Below are 16988 nucleotides of genomic sequence, written 5' to 3'. Positions count from 1 at the left end.
TGGGAAGGTGTGAATAAGGACAAAGGCAGGTGAATAAGGACAATGACATGATGGGATCCAGACAGAATACCCCCTGGTCCTCCAAGTTCACAGAAACAGCACTTAGGCAGACAGGATTGCCTAATACCAAACTTATCCAGGAGGCAGAAGAATGGTAGAGGGTGAGGGTACCTCTACACTGAAATGAACTGTATAAAAGTTGGGTGAGCCCCAGTATGTGTGTGTATTCCCAGGGTAAGGGGAAGCACCCAACTTTGCATTGTTGTATAATAAATGTTCTTTGTTCTCAATCTCGAGCAAATTCTGTGAAGGTACTTCCGTTTCTCACAAATGGGGTCTCATCCGTGATCTCACTCCCTCCACTGACAGAGAGCCCGACGACGAGGATAAGTGCACCCCGGCTGATTCAGCTGGACTCACGGACAACGGGTGACTGGTCAGTGGAGGAAGCGAGTGATATCCAAGAAGAGGCATTGAGAACAAATGACGGGAGGACGTTAAGGAAGCGTGCTAGGAATAGCTACTGGATCCCGGTAAGAGGAATTTTACTTACCTGTTAGTATGGGAGGGGTGAGTAGCAAGGGAAATAGTCCTAAGGAAGGATGGGATGATCAGATAACTAAGCAAAGTCTGTTAGGATGAATGCTAACTAATTGGGGTGCGGGGAGAACCCGCGGGAAAGACAAACAGAACATGGTCAGGTATTGCTGTCTGGAATGGGTTAAAAACCCGATAAAGGGAATTCGGTATATTGGCCAAAGTTCGGATCTGATGAGGACTGGATGTGTCAGGCATTGAACATCTGACTCTATCAAAATCAAAGAGATAATATTGAGAGCAGAGAATATGAAGTCTGCTGGTTCAGTGGATTGGTTGATCAACTGGTTTTGAATGAAAAGGAATGTAAGGACAAGAAGGATGACGAACCTTTTGTCCCTGAAACACAAGGATGGGATGTGTTACATTCCCTTCCTCCATCTTATGTTCCTCCTATGCCAGCTCCTATCTTTCCCCTCTCTCCTATGCTCTACCCTTCTTCACATTCCCCTCTTCCCCCACAGCTAAACAGAGGAGAAGAAAGTATGGGTGGTATAATGACCCATTCACAAAGTACTAGATTACATCCTCAATTGACAAGAGAGGGAGGAGACTTTGATTTAAAACAGTGTGAGACCCTCCGGGAGGGAAGGGCAGAACCCTTTGATTCATTTCCAGGAGAGCAGGAATCTAGACATTATAAAGGAGCGGATAAGACAGAAATGAACTGGATGAGACCTTTACGGGAAGTTCCCATGGGAGGGGGTGTCGGATTCATAAATGTGCCCCTGACTAGTACGGAGGTGCGTAATTTTAAGAGAGAATGCCCAATAAACAGAAAGGAAAGGCTAAGATTTTGATGCAGGCAGTCAAGGAAGTCGTGGAGGGACAGCAAGGAAAGGGTAGGGGCTGTGTGCCAGCTCCTGGACATTGGGAGGAGCTCCGGGAGTGGGAGAGTAGAGACCAGAGCAGGGGCAAGGGTCGAGGGGAATTCCGGGGATGATGACCGTTCCTGGGACCTCGATGTAATCCCGGTAGGAATTGGGAAACAGGAGCATTAGTTTGCTACCATTGTAAAAAGGAGGGACATTTTAAGAGAGAATGCGCAATGCGAGCCAGGGAGATGCAATCTTATGCATTGATGGAAGCCACACGGTTCTCAGTCAATACACATCGTGGGGCTGCATGGAGAACCATTGGTAAATTTAAGCATAGGACCCCACAGTGACAAGATGACCTTTTTAGTAGATTCTGGGGAAGCCCGGTCTAGTATTTTACAACCACCCGAGGGTGTTAAGATAGAGGGGACAGTGATGATTTCGGGAGTAGGAGGAAGAGATTTTATGGTCTCTGTATTAAGGGATGTAAGAATACAAATGGGAGAGAAGATAGTAACGGAGGACATTCTACTAGTTCCCCAAGCTGGAGTTTGTTTGTTCGGACGAGATTTACAGGACCAATTGGCTATTGGCACCAGACCACAGGAATCAGGTATCGGGGTTCAATTGTATGTATTATGCGAGGAAGATCAAGAACTAATAAATCCTGGAATATGGGCAGAAAGAGGCAATAGAGGAGTGTTAGATATTCCTCCCCTGCAAGTTACTCTAAAAGATCCTGAGCAAGTAATTAGACGAAAGCAGTATCCAATTCCGATCGCTGGCCGAAAGGGGCTGCAGCCAGTAATTGACCAGTTGGTGAAAGATGGTATACTCGAACCTTGTATGTCACCTTTTAATACCTCAATTTTAACTGTCCAAAAACCAGACGGTACCTATCGATTAGTGGAGGACTTGACGGAGCTGAACAAAATTATTCTCAACCGTCACCCAGTTGTACCTAATCCCAATACAATAATGGGTAAAATCGATCCCCATAGTAAATGGTTTAGTGTGATTGACCTCAAAGATGCTTTCTGGACCTGTCCATTAGCAACAGAGAGCAGAGACATGTTTGCCTTTGAATGGGAAAATCCTTTTACTGGACGCAAGAATCAATACCGGTGAACGGTCCTTCGCCAGGGCTTTACAGAATCACCAAATTTATTCGGCCAGGTCTTAGAACAAATATTAGATGAGGCTCCTCGGAGAGAGAATTGTCAGTTGATACAATATGTTGATGATTTGTTAATTACGGAAAAAATGTACAAATTAGTTACACAGTATACTGTTGAACTTTTGAATTTTCCGGAGAATAAGGGTCTCAGTGTGAGTGAATCCAAATTACAATTTTATTCAATCAGAAGTTAAATACTTAGGTCATCTGGTAAGTCAGGGAACTAGGAAAATAAGTCCAGAGAGGATACGTGGTATTCTACAGATCCCACCTCCCAAGAATGCCCAAGTACTTAGGAAATTCCTTGGTTTAGTGGGATACTGTAGAATCTGGATTGAAAATTATTCTAGCCTGGTCAGATTTCTCTATGATAAACTCACGATTCTAGGGGGCGAAGCTGATGTCTGGACAGAGGAAGAGATTAAAGATTTTAACGGTGAAAAAGTGCCCCAGTGTTGGCTTTACCCAACCTAAATAAGCCATTTGACCTATATACCAATGTTAAAGGAGGTGTAGCCACCAGAGTACTAACACAAGATAGGGCAGGCTGTAGACAGCCAGTTGCTTTTCTGTCAAAAGTTTTAGACCCTGTTTGTCGTGGTTGGCCAGAATGGGTGCAAGCCATCACAGCCATTTTAGTTGAGGAAGGACGAAAGATTACGTTTGGTGCCCCAATGATAGTTCACACCCCTCACAAAGTCCGCAATACTCTCTTACATCGTGCTGGAAGGTGGCTCACAGACTCTAGAATTTTAAAATATGAAGAGATCCTAATGGATAGGGATGATTTGACCCTGATTACGAATAAAGAAAACAATCCAGCAGCATTCTTGGTTTCTCCAAATTCTGACAATACCATAAATGAGTTAGAGCATGTATGTTTAGAGGTAATAGATTTACAGACCAAAATTAGAGAGGATTTAAGAGATGAGCCTTTACAGGAGGATGAAAGGTGGTTTATTGATGGATCTTCCCGTTGCATTGATGGCACTCGCTATAGCGGGTATAGCATAGTGGATGGGAAAGAAGGAGTGGTGATTGAAGCCAGTCGCCTTCCTGGTCATTGGTCAGCACGATCTTGTGAATTGTATGCCCTCTGTAGAGCTCTCCAGGGTCTAGAGAACAAGGTGGGCACGATCTACACAGATTCCAAGTATGCTTTTGGTGTAGTGCACACCTTTGGGAAGATCTGGAAAGAGCGGGGAATGATAACTGGAAAAGGACAAAAGTTGATCCATAAAAACTTAATTGTCCAATTTCTAGATGCTCTTACATTACCTGAGGAAATAGCTGTAGTTCATGTACGAAGCCATCAAAATGGTGACAGTCCTGAAGCACAGGGGAACAGACAAGCAGATGCAGCTGCCAAACAGGCTGCCCTCACAGAGAAAATAGACATGCAGCTGTTACTGCACACCCCTGGAGTATCCTATTCATTCTATTAAACCTGGTGATTGGGTATAAAAGCATGGCAAGATCACCAACTAAAACCTGTCTGGGATGGCCCCTATTGTGTACTTTTGATTACAGACACTGCCGTGCGAACGAAAGGAAAAGGATGGAGCCACATCCAATGAATTAAACGAGCTACTGAACCCACAGACTACCGACATTGATAATCTACCCTCCACCTGGCGTGTAGTCCTTCATCCTTCTGATCTGAAAGTTACACTACGCCAGGTAAACATGCTGTAATGTTGTTTTTACCATTTACTGTATTGTTTACTTGTTGGTTCCCAATTTTTGGGACGTCACTAAATTACTCACAATGTATTAAGTCCTCCTGGAATAGGGGCAGCAGAGGTGACAATTATTTACCTTTAGAATGTAGACAGGGCATAGATATAAAGTATAGTCATAGTGGGGTATGGGTTAATATCGAATCCCAACATGGACCAGGGGAACAGAACGGCTCTAGAGGAGTAGATTTGATTTGTATTTTGGCCTCTACAGGTATTAAAAAGAGGAGTTTTAAAGGGATAGCACAAAGAAGATGGTGGGACAATGACAGACAGAATGTTAGTCAGGATTGTGCATGTAGCAGAGATAGAATGAATACATATGCTAATGTTCGCAGACAAGCTGCAACTCACAGGTTAAGTGACAAGAAACACCCCTCCCCAACTTGGTCTCCTGTAAATCATCCTTTGGGACACACAGATATTCGGAATGTTAAGAACCACCATTGTAAGGAGAGTTCCAGTTGTAAACGACGTATGCTGTTCCAGAACACCACAGCTGCTTGGCATTTAAATCATTTAATCAGACTCCAGGCAGCCTTGAAGATCATCACCGAACAGACAGTGATGGCCCTGAATTTACGGGCTGAAGAAAGACGACAGATACGAGCCACAGTTCAACAAAACCGCCTGGCTCTCGATTTCTCATTGGCTGCTGAAGGCAGCATTTGTGAAAGACTGGTTAATGACAATGCTCACAACGGTCAGGCGGTTAAAGACACTTCTTCAGAAGTTCAAAAATCTTCCCATGCCCAGGTTCAAACTTGGTAACCTTGGTCCGGTGTGGGATGGACTAGACTTTTTATTGGTAACTGGATTCTGATACCCACAGCCCTTATAGCAGCTGGACTCGCTCTTCTGGCCATTGTGGTGCTCCCCTGCCTAAAGACTTGTGTGCAATATTTAATTCAATGGACCCTCGTCAGATCACTATAACCCAAAGGATGTATGTTTCCCAAATTCTGTCTGATGATGCTGAAACTGCAGTTTGTTTACTGACTCGCTGGGAAAAAGACCACGTTACATTCCAGTTGAGAATTCATGAAGCGTAGCTAAAAGAAAAGTGAGGATTGTGAGATGAGTAAAACTAATATGAAAATATGTGTAATGAATAAAGCCAGTATGAATAGGATATGGGTAGATAATAGAATGTAGGAAGGAAGTAATGTTAGTCTGAATAAGATAAGGGTCTTCTAGCCTTAGAGAGATAGCAAATTCTGCATATGTAATTAGTATGGACAGAATTAGCAAGTTCTGCATATAAGAGTTAGTAAGCCTTGAGGGTTGGGATGGTGTGAACAAGGACAAAGGCAGGTGAATAAGGACAATGACATGATGGGAAACAGACAGGATACCCTCTGGTCCTCTAAGTTCACAGAAACCGCACATAGGCAGACAGGATTGCCTATGCCAAACTTATTCAGGAGGCAGAAGAATGGTGGGGGGGGAGGGTACCTCTACACTGAAATGAACTGTATAAAAGTTCGGTGAGCCCCAGTATGTGTGTGTATTCCCAGGGTAAGGGGAAGCACCCAATTTTGCATTGTTGTATAATAAATGTTCTTTGTTCTCAATTGTTGTCTCTAGCAAATTCTGTGAAGGTACTTCTGTTTCTCACAGTCCTGAGCAGTTCTTGGTTCCAGGATGGACTTCGAAAGATGATGAGTTTGGCATGTTGGCCAATACCCTGTCTTTGTTGGGACAACCCATTAGTTGGGATGAGAAGTTAGACCCATCAAGTGCATCTCTGGGAGAGCGGGTTGCCACTCTCCTTCGAAAAAGTAAGTTTCCTGGTAAAAAGGGGACACTGACAGATGGTTTTTGGCTGCTGGCCACAGCCTTACGCCAGTACATTCAGCGTGAAGCAGAATCAGTTCAGCGAGAAGTAGAATCTCAGCATAAGAGAGAGCAATTAGAGGAGGAGCTAGAAGCCATGTGACAACGCTGTACCATGATGAGCAAGATTGTTCCCACCAGTCAGGATCGAGCCAAAGAATGGGAGGATAAGCATGTCCGATCGATCTGCTGTAATATTAAACTCCGGCAGCAGCTCTGTGCAGATAAAGAAAGGCATGGAGTAGAACACGATCCACATCGTATTCATGCCATGATAAGGAATGGCGATGATCCTGCCGTAATTGATGAATGGGACGGGAATATCTGGAATGATGACCATGGTACTAATGCAGATACTCCTCAGCATGTGCCTAACATACTGCCCTCGCCACCTGCTGTTCACGCCCACCCCATAAGGCAGCAGACTTCCCAAACAGATGGAAGGTAGGATGATGTAAGGATAGAGATTGAAGGGATAGATACCCCGATCTCCCAAGTGGACCCAGGGGAAAATACCCAAACCCCTGCTTATGCTCTATGGCCCACCCCCTCTACGGGATGGCCTCGGCCTCATCCCATCCACTGGTCAAAGGACCCTGTGGGCCAAAGTGGGAGCAGAGTTCAAAAGCAGTCAATGATACGTGACTTCTCTATAAAAGCTGGCTGCCATTGGAGATCGATTGAGGCAAAAGGTGGAAGAAACTCTGGCAGCCTGGCTCCTGCATGTTTGGGAGCAAGGAGGGGGTAATGTATATTTAACCCCTCAGGAATTGTTGGGATTTGGAACATTGACTACTGATATCAGGGTCACTGCTGAGCTGCGGGGTAGAGGGAGAGAGCTGGATAACTTACTTACTACTCTAGGGGATGCCCTGCTATGAGTATACCCATCACCAGTAGATTGGGATTTACATTTACAGAACAATTGGGGCACCCCAGAGGAGGGTATAGCAGTAATTCGTCAACAAGCCCTGGCCTCTGCCTTGTATGCAGGGCGTTTGAGGCTGTGGGTACATGGGGGGAGCCCTGATGAAGAGATATTCACAGTCGGAATGCATACCAGATTGGTTCATTCTGCCCAACCCACTGTATGGGGACTGGTTCTGTCCGTAACTAGTCCGCTAATTGGGCACCCTGTGTCTGACGCGGTGCACGTCTTATCTGGGCTTAGAGAATTAGAGTTGGGAAGTAAAATCCACTCACGTACAACCCAGGTTACATCAGACAAGCAGGATGAAAAGAGAGGGGCTGCTTCTAATAACGGACCGACAAGAAAGGACCTTTTTCTAACCTTGTTAAAGTTAGGCGTACCTAAATGTGATATTGATGGGAAACCTACTGCGGTCCTTTATGCCCTTTATAAGAGGAAGGCAGGAGAAAATGATCCACAGCTGTTGAGTCCTCCTGGCCCAGCTGTGCCTTCTACACCCACTGCTGCTCCTATTGAGCCAGCTTCTCTTGCTCCAGTTATCCGTGATGAGATACAACAAATGGTTAAAAAGGCTCTTATGGATAATAGTGGCATGTGGGCCTGGAAGCCCCTGATCCCTACTAAAGCGTGAGGGTGCGGGCAGGGCCCCCGTGTCTACTCTATTGAGACACGGCAGATACACGGGGACCTGCGACCCTACATACTGTTAACAATCCATTGGGGTGGGGGTAATGACTGCCAATATTTGGCCTTGGTCGACACCGGTGTGGAGCACTCAGTGATTCCTGGTAACCCTGACCTCTGGACTGGACCGATATTTTGAATAGAGGGGATGGGAGGAGCGATCACCCTGGCGAAGGAAATAAAAGTCCACGCCAGGGTGGGTGATGGCCCTTCCCCTATATGGTTACATGCCCTGGTGGCTGCCACAGACGAGTGGATCCTGGGTATTAATATGTTGGCCGGTACGGCCCTTAATACTAGCCAAGGAGGATTTGCATTTAGAATTCGGACAATTATAAAAAGACGAATGGTGGGTCGGGCTAAGTGGGATCCCGTGATGGTGCCTCTCCCCCCAAAACCAGTATGCATTCCACAATATTGCCTCCCTGGGGGGGCAGGAAGAGATTACTGCCACCAAAGATGCCTTGCAAGAAAGGGTAGTGAGGCCCGCAATGTCGCCCTTTAATAGCACTATTTGACCAGTCCAGAAGCCAGATGGCTCCTGGAGAATGACAGTTGACTATTGTTTTTTGAACAAACATGCCCCACCATTTGCTTCGGCAGTTCGGACATTGTTACCCTTATTGGAAACATTGCTATTGGGAACTCAGGAACATGGTATGCTGTCATTGATCTCGCTAATGCCTTCTTCAGTATTCTTATAGACGACTTCTCACAGGATCAGTTCACCTTTACCTGGAAGGGACGCCAGTATACCTTCACCCGCCTCCCTCAGGGAGTACACTCTACCACTATTTTCCGCAGCCTAATTGCCCGTGATTTGGAGATGGTGCCAGTATTGCCTTCCCTCTCAATTCACCATTATATTGATGATGTGATGATCCAAGGAGCCATGGAAGAGATGGTACAGAAAGAAGATCAAGAGGACGCCTGGTTTACTGATGGTAGCAGCCGGTGGGTGCAAGGAAAAGCAGAAGTGGAAGGTGGTGGATTACCATCCCAGGTCAGGAACTCACTTATTGGAGGAGGGGGATGATGGCTCCAGTCAGTATGCAGAGTTGAAGGCGGTCACGTTACCACTAGACCCCCATGACCACCCTCTTTGCTTGTTTACCGATTCCTGGGCTGTGGCTAATGGACTAGTGGTATAGATGCCTGATTGGCAAAAGAATGACTGGCTGATACATGACCGCCCAGTATGGGACAAACAGTTGTGGCAGCTGTTACATTTGGGGTATTGGGCCACAATATTCTCTGTTGGTTGCTCGCATTATTGCTTATTTTTGTGCTTATTATAGTTTTAGTTTCTTTTTTTCACTCCTTCTCTACTCAAATGCTTCCCATCATCGTGAGATAACCATTTATCATGTTGACGCTCATACCAATGCGACAACGAACATGGCACAACATAATGCAGTAGCAGATCAGCTTGCCACTATCAGCCACGCCGATACTGTTCCCCTGGCTCGATGGGCACATGAACAGAGTGGCCATTTGGGGGAGAAGGGATCAGCTGTGTGGACCATACACATGCTTTACCCATCCATCAGGATGATGTCCGCATGGTTGTGCGCACATGCCCAGCATGCCAGCTTGTGAAGTCTCGCACTGATCCTCCTGGTCTGCATGACCAAATAAGATGGGGAGCTCGCTATGCCAGACTGTATGGGTAAATGTTATGTCCTAGTAATGGTTGACACCTTTTCAGGCCTGGCTTTTGCTTTTCCCCGCAAGACAGCTGACCAAGCTAGCACTATCGAAGGACTAAATCATTTAATTTCTCGTTATGATGTACCAGAGGAAATTCTCCAGGAAGGCAATCTGTGATTGGGCAACTGACAACAGTATCTTATGGGTCCATCACATTCCTTATTACCCGCAGGCTGCCGGGTTAGTTGAACGAATGAATGGCTTACTGAAGGAAAAAATTAGTTTGTTAACACCATTGGGGACCTTGAAGGGGTGGTGCCATGTGCTGCAGCAGGAAGTCGACAATTTGAATAATCGCCCTTTGAAGGGAGGTACACCTTTCCACCGACTTCTTCACGCTTCTGAACTACAGCCTATTCCAGAGGAAAAACAGTCATTGCCCCCCATTCCCGAGTTAGAGAATGTCGGACAAAAGGTATGGGTGGCACCAACAGGTAGTGGCCCTCCTGTAAAAGGGGAAATAGTGGCACCTGCCCAGGGTAACACTCAGTGGGTAGCTATTGAGGGACAGGATGGTTTAGTTTGTTTAAATACTGAACGCTTACAGCATCGTGTGTGACATATGTCAGGCTTCTTTGTTCCAGGTCCTCCATCTTGTGCTCCTGCTGATCTGGCTTAACCGCTGCTTTGATGCCAGCAATTGGATTTGTAATGTCGAGGACGTTCCGAGGGAGATGCCCGTGGGGGACACGGCCCGATGTATCCACTAATATATTGTTAAGCATGTTTCAAAATCTGTTCGTGAGCTTCAGTGTCTGGGTATTGTGGCCCACAAGGATAGTTTGAATCCTTTTTCATGGTTAACTGGTACATTTGGGGGATTGGGCCACAATATTCTTCGTTGGTTGCTCGCATTATTGCTTATTTTTGTGCTTATTATAGTTTTAGTTTCTTTTTTTTGCTCCTTCTCTACTCAAATGCTTGTAAGGTCTCGTAAGTGACAGGCTGCGACCAAGGGGTGGAATGTAATGGAAGATTTGAACCGTGTTTCTTGCTTTTGCAGCCTTTGCTTCTGCAAGGCTGAGAACCTGCTTGTTGCATATGAATTAGTAGACACACCTAAATTCCACCATGGGGCCCAGGTTGCAGTTGAATCAGAAGACATTATCTAAATTTACACAATATGGGGCCCAGGGATGCATACAAATCAGTAGACATTACCTAACTTCCACCATGAGGCCCAGAGGTGCAGTTGTGTTTTGTTGGTCGCAGACTGTCAGGAGACCTTGAAGATAATTAAATCATTTGTTCAAAGATATAAGATCTGAAGTAAACAACTTTTGGGTAATATAAGCCATGGTCCCACTGCTGAAGTTTGGGACTCTCCAAGAGGTGGCAACATCTCTCAGCAAGAAGAAGAACTTCAAGAGTCCAGCTAACGTCCTGATTGAGGAAGGTAGAGAAGCTGCTACCAGCGCCCCGATAACCTATACAAGTGTGCAGTCGTTGCCTCGCTTCGGCAGTTGGGACCAGTCCAGGCGTTGATAAGTATAATTGGGAAGGGCTTGCATATTGTAGTGTGAATTCAGCTTTAGATTTAGTAATAAAGCCTTGTATAAATTGAACTGCTCTCGGTGTTTGTGTCTATTTTCTTTCGGTAGCTTAAAAACTGTGACCAATCTAAAATGAACAAAATGAGAGTTATAAGTTTACCTAATTCAGCATTTAACATCCATTTCTGAACACTGATATAATGCTTTTGTTACAAAATGTGGATGGAACAATGAAAACGTCTGTGGGAATTTTGCTCTTCTCTTGCGACTGTCAAGCATCTGAGCTTTATTGTTTGTGGTTCTTATATTAAGCAAGTTTGGCCACATTTGAGCTTGAGGATAAGCTGCTCAGGCGGCCTCCTCTATCTGTCAGACCACCATAGGGCCAGTGTGTCCATACGGTGCTCCTCCGGGAAGGGACAGACAGCTGAGTGTCCACTGCTGGGAGTGTCTTAAAAGGTGTGTCAGCGGTGGAATCCTGGACTGCTGGGGTGTCCTCCGCTGTTGAATGGGAGTAGATGCCTGGAGCTCCGGCTGCAAGGCAGGCAGCTCGGGCTCCAGGGTCATTCTCTGATGCTGTATGATCGGGCGTGCGGCCGGCTCACTAGCCAGCAAGGTGGCCTCAGGGTATTCAGCCCTTCCCAGGTCTCGTATTGGCACAGTGTCCTCGTGACCATTCGGGTACCTCACAAAGGCGTATTGAGAGTTTGCATGGATGAGGTGCACCGCTTCAACCAGTGGATCCATCTTATGGCCCCTGACATGCTTCCAAAGCAGAACCAGCTCTGGGGTGGTCAGCCAAGGAGGGATGGAGGAACCATTTGCTGATCTCCTAGGAAAAGCAAAAAGGTGTTAATGCGGGGTGGTCATATTAGTGGTGCATAGTAAAGACCAGATGGTGTGGAGGGCTTTGGGCAAGACGTCCTGCCAATCGGGATACTAGCAAATCTTTAGATCTGAGGTCCAGGGCCGTCGCCTTCTAGACGGTGCTGTTCTCCCTTTCCACGTGGCCATTACCGCTGGGGTTAAAGCTGGTGGTCCTGCTGGTGGTTCTGCTGGTGGTTGTGCCTCTGGCCAAAAAGTACTGTTGCATTTCCTCATGAATGAGGTCCCCCGATCACTATGGATGTAGTCAGGGCACCCAAAAAGAGAGAAGATACTGCTCAGGGCCTTGATGACCATAGCTGTGGTCGTATCTGGGCAGAGGGTTACAAAGGGGAACCTGGAGAAATTGACTGCCACCGTCAGGAAGTAGGGCATTCCTATTTGTGATTGGGAGTGGGCCCTTGGAATCGATGCTGAGTTATTCGAAAGGGCGGGTGGTCTTGATGAGTTGTGCCTTTTCTGGTCAGTAGAACTGAGGTTTACACTTGGCGCAAATCTGTCAGTGTCTTGTCGTGGACCAGTCATCCTCTACGGAGTACGGGAGATTTCACGTTTTAATGAAATGAATCAACCTCGTGACTCCGGGGTGACATAGGTGGTCATGGAGGATCTGGAGATGGTCGAGATGCGTGCTGGCGCACGTCTCTCGGGCTAGAGCATCCGGGGGGGACATTGAGCTTACCCGGCTGGTACAAGATGTCATAGATGTAAGTGGACAATTCTATCCTTCACCTCAGAATCTTGTCAATCTTGATTTTACCCCATTGTTTGGCACTGAACATGAAGGCCACTGCCCTCTGGTTAGTCAACAGGGTAAATCTTTTACCGGCCAGGTAGTGTCACCAGTGGCACACCACTTCAACAAGCGCTTGAGTCTCCTTCTTGACAGAGGAGTGCCGGAGTTCGGGACTGTGCAGAGTGCGAGATAAAATGCTAATGGCCTGCCTGTCTGGTTTAACGTGGCGGCCAGTGCGACATCAGAGGCATCGCTCTCCACTTGAAAGGGGACAGATACATGCACGGCATGCATCGTGGCCTTTGCAATGTCTCTTCTAATTTGGTCAAAAGCAGCCTGCACCTCTGCCGATAACGGGAAGGTGTTTGTACAAATTAGGGGGTGGGCCTTACTGGCGTAGTTTATTGAGCACAATATGAAAATAGCCCTGGGCACCTCTTAAACGCCTTCAGGGTGTTTGGGACAGGGAATTCCATGAGGGGGTGTATGCGGTCTGGGTTGGGGGCAATGACACCATGTGCCATGATGAATCCAAGAAGGGCCAGGCACTCCATGTTGAACACGCATTTGAAGGACTTGGCCGTATGCTTGAACTTTGCGAGATTCGTGTCGTGGTCCTGCTGGTCATGGCTGCAGATAGTGACATTGTCAAGGAAGGGGAATGTCGCTGTCAGCCCGCGTTCCTCCACCATCCATTCCATCACTTTCTGAAAGGTAGAAACACCGTTAGTAACCCCGAGATGCACCCCCAGGAAGTGAAAGAGGTTCCTGTCTGCCTCAAAGCCTGTATATATTTGATCGGCTGGACGGAGGGGGAGTTGATGGTAGGCTAACTTGAGGTCACAGTCGAAAAAATGCTGTACTAAGTGACCTTATTGACCAAGTCGACTATACGGGGAAACGGGTATGCGTCCAACTGGGTGAAATGGTTGATGGTCTGAATATAATCAATTACCATCCGCACCTGGTACGAATTACCACCTCTCACCATGAGGACCTGCGCCCTCCAGGAACTGGTGCTAGGGGCTATGATCCCCTCTGCCAGGAGTCATTGAACCTCAGCCCGGATGAACTGCATGTCCTACAAGCTATAGCATCTACTCTAGGTAGCCATTGTTTTACAATCCAGGGTGAGGTTCACGAACTGTGATGGAGGACGGCACTCGTAGCATGGTGTGGTCACAGTATGGTGCCAGAGACTGGGTACTGAGTCCGCAGGACGTTGCCGGTGGCTGCATGCTGGAACCACAAGACAGTGTCAGACAATGATGGCTGTGGAAGGTCAGCGGTAGTTAGGGGCCCCTGAATGCCATCATCATGCTCCTGAACTGATTCTGAAAGTCGTGGCCCAGGAGGATCAGTGCGCTGAGGTGAGGCCAAATTAACAATACAAAATCATTTTAACACTCCCCCCCCCCCCACCACTGTACACGATGCTACATAATACCCCCAGATACTGGTCTGTTGGTCCCTTGCAATCATTGAAACCATCCTGGTCATGGGTCAGACCAGTAGGGAGAGTCTCTGGACCATGTCTGGGTACACTAAGCTTTCCATGCTGCCGCTATTGAAAAGATCGTTTGTTTTGTGCCCATTAACCTTGATCCACATCATGGAGTTTGAGATCACGTGAGGACTGGCTTGATTCAGGGTGACACATGTAGGATAGACATCCCTTCATTGATGTCATCAGCAGGGAGTCCTTTCCAAGATGGTGACCCCCATGTTGACCTCGCAATGTTCGATGAAGAAGAAGGCGGAAATGGAGTCGAGCTGGTCGGAAGTGATGTTTTCGGGGTGGTAGGCCGAGGTGCTGAGTTTGGGAGTGATGGCCAAAAAGATGGCGCTCCCCTTATCGTGCACACGGTCAGCGCCAGAAGTTCCTCAGGAATGCACGCCGCGCTGCTCCCGGACTGTGGTTGAGAGCTGCAAACTTTCTGGTAATGGCCCCTCTTCCCACAAACTAAACACGTAGCCCAACCTCATGGGGCAGAGGCATCGCAAATGCTTGAACTGCCCACAGAAGTTGAATCTCAACGATGCTGATGGCGTGATTGCAGCCGTATTCAGGCTGGTAGCGCCTGATGCATAGTCCCATGCGGAAGGCCCTTGTGGTGGAACATACGGAGATGGCTCCCTTCTGCCCGTGATCGACACCGCATGTCGCTAGGCCGAATCTAAGGTACTGATTGAGCCTTTTGAGTGGGAGTGAGTCCTCCTTGAGGAGTCGTTGCCAAATATAATCTGACTTCTAATCCGACACGCAGATGTCTCAAATCAGTTCTTCCACGCATTGGGTCAAGGATATAGTGGTCATGAGTTTCCCCAGTCTTTTCCTTGTGTGACCAGGGACCAGACAAACTCTTCAGTGGACTCACCAGGCTGTTGCTTTCTGGACGTCAGCAGGTAACGGGGGTATACCATGTTCACTTTAGTCTTGTATAGCGGCCGTAGCTCAGCCATTGTCCGTTGTGAGTCGCACTGCCTTGGATTGTCAGGAACGCCCACTGGCTGACTCGTGCCTGAGGATTTTTAACTTCTTCTTGTCGATGTTGACCACCTCAGCAGCAGTGTCGAGAAAGTTACTGAAGCAGTTCATCCACTGCTTGAAGAGCACCAAAGCACCTGGTACTTGCGGGTCAACTCATTTCCCCTCCCTCACATCACCCTTGCCGACCCACCAACTCTCCCTCCCCATCACCCCTCCCTCCCCAACAACCCTCCCTACCCACCACCCACTCCCTGCCCACCAACACCTCCCTACCCATCACCCCCTCCCTCTCCATTACCCCATAACTCCTTCCTACCCATCACCTCTTTCCTCTCAAGTCAACCAAAAAGTAAAAAGAGGAAAAGGAGCTTATCAAAGAGAAATATAAATTCGAACCAACTGCCGTGAAACCGTGAATCTCCATCAGGATGAGCCATTGAGAGCTTCAGTTTTCCAACCAAACTCTTGTAAATATGGGCTCCATATTTTCCAAACCAAAGTGATCATGTTAATGAAGTTATTTTTCCAGAGGAATACAAGATCTCATTTCGAGATCCCAGCTCTGAATCCCCAAATCCATCCCCCATCTCCGAATCATGGCTACACATTTCCTTCAAGCACCTGAAGTTGATCGTAAAAATTCAGTTTGAGACATTGTAAACCTTCATTTTCATCGATATATTTCCCATCAAAATTAACATTGGATCCAATGGAAGTTTAACCTTCATATTTTTCCTCCAAAAATACTTTAATTTATATCCCAAATGGCTGAACCTTAAGACACAGCCAAGTTAAATGATAAAAAGAACCTATCTCTTTATCACATCTAAGACATAATTCTAAAGATATTAAATCTTTTTAATTTTTTAGGCATTAAATAGAGTTGAAGCAAACAATGATTTTGTACAAATCTGTAGGTAACATTAATAATTTGCGCTGTAGCCCTGGGAGTTGAAGCTTTGCCTTTATTGAGGCTGAAAATGCTCCTTTTATACAGTCCCACCGTTGGGTTGATTGGCTGAAATCAGCCGCATGATTAACATAAATGGGATTCCCGCCTGCGGTAACATTCTTGCCTTCTTCCCCAGCCTGATCTTGCTTTGGTAATGGGCAGCCTGGCCAACCCCATTTTAGGGCTGTGTGCCTTGGACTACCCCAGCTTCCAACCGTGCTGGTTCCCGATGCTGGGAATCACGTTAGTGAGTTATGCCGCTGTTTCTTACCGCGTGTTGTGCCAGCCTGATCTCCACACTTGTGGGCCACCATTATCTTGACTTAGCATTTTCCAATCATTTTGATCTATTTTTCTGCCCAAAACATTTTCCCACTTTCATCTTAATTTATGCAATTGTGTGTGAGATTCTGTGAGTGCACGTGAGTACATGTGCATGCATACATGAGTTTGTACACAAGTTCATGAGGATGCAGGCATACGTGCATGTGTGTGAGTCTGCACGTGCGTGTGTGTATCTGTTCATTTGTGTGTGCACATGAATGTGTGTGTGCATGTTTTTATGTGGGTATATGCGTGCATGTGTACATAATTTTGCATGCCTGTGTGTGAGTGTGTGCAGGAGTGGATGAGTGTGTATCTGTATGATTGTGTGTGTGTTTGTGGGTGCGCATTTATGCATTCACATGTGTGTGTGTTATGGAGAGGCAGCATCCAACACCAGGTGGTGCTGCTGCATTCATGTTCGGAGGACACACTACCTGCTAATCAAGGTCACCCCAAGCCATCAAGGTGACCCTAGCGATTGGCCCACCAAAATCACCAGGAGCTGCACTCCAGCCAGCCCAGCCACACCCAGCCCTGACCTTAACCCAATTGGACCACCTAAATCACCAGGAGCTGCAGTGTAGGCAGCCCAGCCAGACTCAGCCCTGACCT

The sequence above is a fragment of the Narcine bancroftii genome, chromosome 13, assembly GCF_036971445.1.
Source record: "Narcine bancroftii isolate sNarBan1 chromosome 13, sNarBan1.hap1, whole genome shotgun sequence".
In the NCBI taxonomy this organism is placed as follows: domain Eukaryota; kingdom Metazoa; phylum Chordata; class Chondrichthyes; order Torpediniformes; family Narcinidae; genus Narcine; species Narcine bancroftii.
The sequence above is the reverse complement of the archived record's forward strand: the minus strand, read 5'-3'. Positions refer to the sequence as shown.